Source organism: Mus caroli, unplaced genomic scaffold (genome assembly GCF_978045245.1).
Source record: "Mus caroli unplaced genomic scaffold, Mus_caroli_1 scaffold_12, whole genome shotgun sequence".
Taxonomy (NCBI): domain Eukaryota; kingdom Metazoa; phylum Chordata; class Mammalia; order Rodentia; family Muridae; genus Mus; species Mus caroli.
In genome coordinates this window covers 48,822,931-48,830,289 of record NW_028227267.1, presented here as the reverse complement: position 1 = coordinate 48,830,289, position 7,359 = coordinate 48,822,931, and the positions used below count along the sequence as shown (strand labels likewise).

The window sequence follows — 7,359 nt, the reverse complement described above, 5'->3', positions numbered from 1 at the left end:
AGTCTCCCATGCCCTCCCCCCACTTCCCTACCCACCCATTCCCATTTTTTGGCCCTGGCGTTCCCCTGTACACGCATATAAAGTTTGCGTGTCCAATGGGCCTCTCTTTCCAGTGATGGCTGACTAGGCCATCTTTTGATACATATGCAGCTAGAGTCAAGAGCTCGGGGTACTGGTTAGTTCATAATGTTGTTCCACCTATAGGGTTGCAGATCCCTTTAGCTCCTTGGATACTTTCTCTAGCTCCTCCATTGGGGGCCCTGTGATCCATCCACTAGCTGACTGTGAGCATCCACTTCTGTTTTTGCTAGGCCCCGGCATAGTCTCAAAAGAGACAGCTATATCTGGGTCCTTTCAGCAAAATCTTGCTAGTGTATGCAATGGTGTCAGCGTTTGGAAGCTGATTATGGGATGGATCCCTGGATATGGCAGTCTCTAGATGGTCCATCCTTTTGTCACAGCTCCAAACCTTGTCTCTGTAATTCCTTCCATGGGTGTTTTGTTCCCAATTCTAAGAAGGGGCACAGTGTCCACACTTTGGTCTTCATTCTTCTTGAGTTTCATGCGTTTAGCAAATTGTATCTTATATCTTGGGTATCCTAAGTTTCTGGGCTAATATCCACTTATCAGTGAGTACATATTGTGTAAGTTCCTTTGTGATTGTGTTACCTCACTCAGGATGTTGCCCTCCAGGTCCATCCATTTGGCTAGGAATTTCATATATTCATTCTTTTAAATAGCTGAGTAGTACTACATTGTGTAAATATACCACATTTTTTGTATCCATTCCTCTGTTGAGGGGCATCTGGGTTCTTTCCAGCTTCTGGCTATTATAAATAAGGCTGCTATGAACATAGTGGAGCATGTGTCCTTCTTACCGGTTGGGACATCTTCTGGATATATGCCCAGGAGAGGTATTGCTGGATCCTCCACATCATATGTGTGTAGCCTGTGCCTTTTCTTTCTTTCAATTATTTTATTTGCCTGATAGTTTTCTAAAGATATATAGAGAAAGTAGGTATAGTATTTGTTGTATGGGGAGGTGGGGGAGAATATGGAAGGAATTGGAGGAGTACAAACCATGATCAGGATATAGTGTATGCATTTTTTCAATTAAAATAAAATGAAAAATATTTCAGCCATACCAATATGTGTACTATGCATTCTCAGAATAATAAAGTTGTATCCCCATAAGTCAAACCCTCTCTTGTGTGGCTCTCAACTCCCATTACATGTGGAGGACAAAGAGAATAAGCAGGATTTCTCCCCCTGATGTTCTGAACTCTAGCTCAGACCTGCGGAAGCCAACTATGTTTGGGTGCAGGCTGCAGGTGCCTGGGGAGCACTGTGCGCTCACTGCACAGAGGTAGACAGCAGAGTCGCTGGGCTGGGAGTCTCTGATGTGCAGGAAAACATGCAGGCTGGCTCTATTGAGGTAAACTGCCAATCTGCCTTCTTTCTTGTTGCCATTAGAGAATATGGATATTAGTGCTTTGGGGCCTTTCCCAGGATGTTGTTGGTACCACCAGATGGACTGAGAAGCACTGTTGCTGAAAGTGCAGTTGAGGGAATTCATGGCTCCCTCTGGGACAATGAGAGATTCTGGGCTCTGTTGCACCTTCTCCTGGCTGATCACCCCTGTGCAGAAAGACAAAGGTCAGACGGTCAAGACTGGATGCATTTGGATGTTAACATTCTAGAATTGCTTTTCCATATGCCTCCCACCCAATTTTGTTGCAGCATGAGAATATTAGCATTTTTACCCTCCAGCCTAAAATAGGCAATACCCTTATATATTGTATTTTTATATTCCCGTAGAAATGACCAAACTCACCACCTAGTTGAAGCCAGACGAACACTAGTGAAACATGTAAGGAATGCATTACTCTTTTCACTGAAGAATCACACTTCAAGCCAGGAAAAGGAGTGGCATTTAGGCAGTTTCAGTTCTTCTGCTTGAAGATGCATAAAAAGAAAGAAAGAAAAAAAAACCAACTGTTCATCCAATTAGAAAGAAGGTCCTAATTTTCACTACTACATCAAAAGCCTTCCACCTTCCTCTAAACCACTCCCCAACACACACACACACACACACACACACACACACACACACACACACACAGAGTGTTAGGACCATATGAGAAAGTGCCTCTGGGTCTTTGAGAAGATACTGCCATCCTGTGGATTCACCTTAGTGTCAAAGAAATGCTTCAAGCACAGATTCTTCTTATGTGAACTATTAAAACAGGTGATGGTTTAGTCAGGTGAGAAATTTAAGCCATTTGCTCATGTTATGTACGTGTGTACTTATGCTTACATTTTCCACCAAATGGCAACTTATTTATTTCCCTAGTCACATTTTTGTAATGTTTCTAAAGCTCTTACAATCAAATCACAGTTTATGTTTTTATCTATGCTCAGTGTTAGCTCATACACCCCTACATTATCCCATTATCAGGTTTTAAATGACATGTAACTAGATAGGTCATGGGACCTAGAACCTAGTATATTATTAAGTGGACTTAGCCTTTAAAAAGACTGGTAATGCCATGTTGTTATATCCCCAAGTCAGGATGTCACACAACCCTCATTAGGGAAGCTTCTTTTAATAGTAGGTGGCAATTAACATAGAGACCCACAACTAGTCAGTGTGCAGAGAGTGCTCAGTCCTAAATAGGGCATCTATATCCTATCACGTCCATAAAGACTCAAGGTTCTTTACAGAAAAGGGAATGGAAGAATTGAAAGAGCCAGGGGTGGTGGATGAGTTCAAGGAGACTGTTTTCAAAACAAAACCAATGAGGCATATATGTATGTATATATATGTATATATATATATATATATATATATATATATATGTTGTGACAGCAGTGGGAGGCGAGTTAGATTCTTTATTGTCTTAGTCAGGGTTTCTATTCCTGCACAAACATCATGACCAAGAATGGTCCCACCCACAAGGGGCCTTTCCCCCTTGATCACTAATTGAGAAAATGCCTTCAGTTGGATCTCATGGAGGCATTTCCTCAACTGAAGCTCCAACTGTGATAACTCCAGCTGTGTCAAGTTGACACAAAACTAGCCAGTACACATAGCATAATAAACTGGAGTTCTTTATGCTACTGAGGGATCTAGATGCCTCCTCTCTATGCTCTCCCCCCCAAAAAAGTGTTTATCCAATGAGCTGGTACCAATTTGTCTTTGTCAGGGTTTCTATTCCTGCACAAACATCATGACCAAGAAGCAAGTTGGGGAGGAAAGGGTTTATTCGGCTTACACTTCCATACTGCTGTTCATCACCAAAGGAAGTCAAGACTGGAACTCAAGCAGGTCAGGAAGCAGGAGCTGTTGCAGAGGTCATGGAGGGATGTTTCTAACTGGCTTGCTTCCCCTGGCTTGCTCAGCCTGTTCTCTTATAGAACCAAGACTACCAGCCCAGAGATGGTCCCACCCACAAGGAGCCTTTCCCCCTTGATCACTAATTGAGAAAATGCCTTACAGTTGGATCTCATGGAGGCATTTCCTCAACTGAAGCTCCTTTCTCTGTGATAACTCCAGCTGTGTCAAGTTGACACAAAACTAGCCAGTACATTTATAAAGGTGCGATTCCTGGTATACGGACCACACAGCAGGGCAGACTCCACATGCAACAGTAGTTGCCAATGCAAACCACACTTTATACAAGATAGAGATAGAGATAGATAGGGAGAGGGAGAGGGAGAGGGAGAGGGAGAGGGAGAGGGAGAGGGAGAGGGAGAGGGAGAGGGAGAGGGAGAGGGAGAGGGAGAGGGAGAGGGAGAGGGAGAGGGAGAGGGAGAGGGAGAGGGAGAGGGAGAGGGAGAGAGAGAATAAAAGAAACTGTGAGAGAGAGGGGGGAGGGAGGGGGAGGAAGAAGGAGAGGGAGAGAGAGAGGAGTTGGGCAGGTAGGGAGGTGGAGTGGATTTGGGGGGAGTTGAAGAAGGAGGATGAATACAATTAAACTATGAATAAAATTGTATGAAATTCTCAAAGAATTAATAACCACTTTATTTAAATTTCAGATGTTCCTTTCTTAGGGTCTATGGATCCTTTGGGAAGGAGGCTTCTACAGTAGTGGGTTTCCATGTAACTTTTTCAGTCTTTAGTGGTAATTTCCCTCCCAGTAACCACTCCTCTATCCTATCACCCTCTTTCTCCATTTAATTATTAATCCATTCTGTTTTACCATTCCTTTTAAAACATTTTATATTGATGCTTCTTTCAACCTTTCCTTGAAACAACCCCTTTTCCCACCAACCCACCTCGGCCCCTTTGTAATTTCAGGTCCTTTATGGGAATTCCAAATGAAACACACATGTCTAAATTCAGAGCTAACATACACAGATATGAGAAAACATTTAATGCTATAAATTTCTCCCTTAGGACTATTTCAATGTATCCCAGAGATTATGGGTTGGCATTCATAGTCTTTTAGGATTTGATATACTGCTCAAATTTCTTCTGTCTTTTAAATTTTTCACTAGGAGTCAGCTGCTATTATGATGTTCTTCCTTTTGTTTGTGATTTGTGGCTTCTCTCCTGAGGATTCCAATAAACATTTTTGTTTTCTATATTTTGCTTTGTTCCCTGTAATTCTCGGGGAATTTCTTCTCTGCTGTTATGTATTTGGTGTTCTCTGTACCCTTTATGCCCAGATAGACATTTCTTTCCTTGGTTTGGGGGCTCTTTTCCTCTATGATTCACTTAAGATATGTTCTAGATCTTTGAACTTGGGTTCTTTTCCTTCTGTGCTCATAATTCACAGATTTTATCATTTCAAAGTGTACCAAAGTTCCTGGATATTCAGTTCAAGGGGTTTTATATTCACCTGTTTCCTTGATAGCATGATGTGGCTCTTATACTTTGTCTTTTAATGGTTTGATAAAATTCTGAGTTTTTGCTGACAATCAACTTTTGTATTAAAAGTATTAAAACAATTAAACATTTTAAATGCTATCTATGAATAAATCCTCTGAATTTTTTTCAGTTTATTGAGTTTTTCACCTCTAGCTTCAGTTCAGTTTTTAAAAATACATCCGTGGTTGAAATAAGATCATCCCACTTCACCCTCCTTTTCCTCTATGAAGGTTCAGAAGGGGCAGAGCCACATGGAGCTGGCTCTAGATCTTGCAGACACCAATGGAGGATTGCTTCTCCTTCTCAGCGCTATGGTTGGTTGTTTAGGGGTGGAGTCTAAACAAGGTGATAAACTTGTGTGGGGTCTGGCTCTCTCATACTGAGTCCAACCCAGTGGGCTGGGACCCTGGCAGAGATGACCCATGGCATGGCCAGAAAGACACAGCAGGAAGTTTGAATTACTGCTGAAAAGAGGTAGCATTCCCCAAAGTGGTCTTCTTGGCCTTTTCATGAAGATTAGAAAATACGTTAATCCATGGACCTTTATTACCGTTTGTATTAATACACACGAACATATCTACAATTTTCTTCAGTAGTCTGAGCTTCTGCAAAATTAGGACATCCAGACAAAGAGTGAGCTTGGGAAGAACCTAATAGTCACAGAAGAGAAAGTAAAGGTAAGAGAGGTTTAACCAGTTACCATAGTAACCTCTAACCATACACTTTTAAAAGCCTATCTCTTGAGCGAGGTTTCCCTGTCATTTGTAGGAAACATAACTTCGTATCAACTTTCCTTGTCCTCTGGCTCCTGCAATCTTTCCATTCCCTCTTCCATGTTCTTCCCTTAGGGGAAGGAGTTATGTCGTAAATGTATCAATTTGGGGCTGGGTACCTCACTTGTTCTCTGCATCTAAATAAGTCCTGAAGAAACACAACACTAATAGACTTGGTAACAGGGAGAGGGGAAATCTCATGAGGCTCCACCCATAAGCAAACAATCACAGGGCCAAGAGTGACAAACAATCCTCCACAGAATTGAGCCTCCTAATTGGTTACTACAGTAAATAGAGTGATGTAATTATATTTACTTTTAAAAAAGAAAATAAATAGCTTTGGTCAGCTGCCAGGGAGGTGCTCAGTCCTTCAGAGGAATCTAAGGCCTTGTTAGGGTGATGCCTGCACTTCATCCTGTGACTTCTCCCTCCAGACTTGCAGAAGTCATTATGCAGAAGCCCCCTTTCCTGGCACATCTTGTTCCCTGCAAATATAAAATACAGCTAGTTCTACCAGAACTGTGGAAGAAAATGTGGAGGACAGACTTCATCTGCTTCGACAAGCAGTCAGACCACTTCCTTACTCACAGAGCTTTACTGTGAGGCTCCTTTAGCTCTGCATGAGGTATTTTTGCATAAGATTTTGGTTTAGTCCCTGTCAAGACAAGTATGGAAGAGTTTGCCTCTTGTTCTTTCTGCTGTGGCTGTTCATATGAATTTTGTACCCATGAGAGAAGACGAGAGTCACATAGCACATAGAGGAGGAACCAAAGCAATCCCAGATGTTCAGCAGCCAGCCCCCTGCTATTCAGAGTTTGTGCTCAGTTCCCCCGTGGTTTGTGTCACTGTGTCACTCAGAGCACAGTAGTACACAGCCGAGTCTGACTCTTGCACTGAGGCTTTCCGCAAGTGGAAGGAGGTGGTCCCTTTATCATATGTAGCTTCAAAACCTCTGCTGCTTCCTTTCTCTTTGTCCCTTGAGGCTCTAAAGAGGAGCTGTGGACCTTCTCCGGGATACTGCACATACCAGAACAGAGTTGGGTACCCTGAGGCTGAGTAGTTGCAGTGTATAGTAAGAAAGTCCTCTTCTGAGAGGGCCACTTGACCTTTCGTCTGAGTCACTGAGTCTCCATGGACCCTTGCTGGGGAAGAAAAACAAAACAAAACAAAACAAAACAAAAACTGATATGAATGTCATTAAAGACCAAGCTCTTAGATAATGTTAGGGCTCAACATTTTTCTGCCATAAAAACGTGAGAAGTTTAAGGTCACTCTACTTACTGAATATGAGGAGCATCACAGTCATGAAGCCTGGAGAAGAGTTCATCTTTAGACCCATCTCGACAGTGTTCATGATTCTTAGCATGTGGAAAACACAAAGAGAAGCAATTAGTCTAAACTTGAATGTGTAGAGGAAATGCTATAGCATTGGGATACTGCGCCCTCTAGTGACCAGAGAGTAAACCAAGTTAAGTGTAGCAATATTTGCTAAAAGACCCATGCAATGAACTCTTGGTTAGAGTTGAGGGATGTCTTGTACTTCAAAGGTCATGTTTGTCATGTTTGTTCTCTCTCTCTCTCTCTCTCTCTCTCTCTCTTCTAAGAGAATATCAATTTTATGGAATTTTTTTATTAAAGGAGAGACTCCACACTCTATAAAAAGTACTCAATATTCCTAAATTTCAGAAAAGGTGAAGATACACAAGTTATTGA

General features: G+C 42.0%; 2 pseudogenes; both read right to left on the bottom strand.

The window, feature by feature from the left end:
* Positions 1–1,228: 1,228 nt before the first annotated feature.
* On the bottom strand, positions 1,229–1,883 carry LOC147001860 (T-cell receptor alpha chain V region 2B4 pseudogene; annotated as a pseudogene).
* A 4,567-nt stretch (positions 1,884–6,450) lies between these two features.
* LOC147001859 (T cell receptor alpha variable 9-2 pseudogene) lies at positions 6,451–6,985 on the bottom strand (annotated as a pseudogene).
* Between the last annotated feature and the right edge of the window lie 374 nt (positions 6,986–7,359).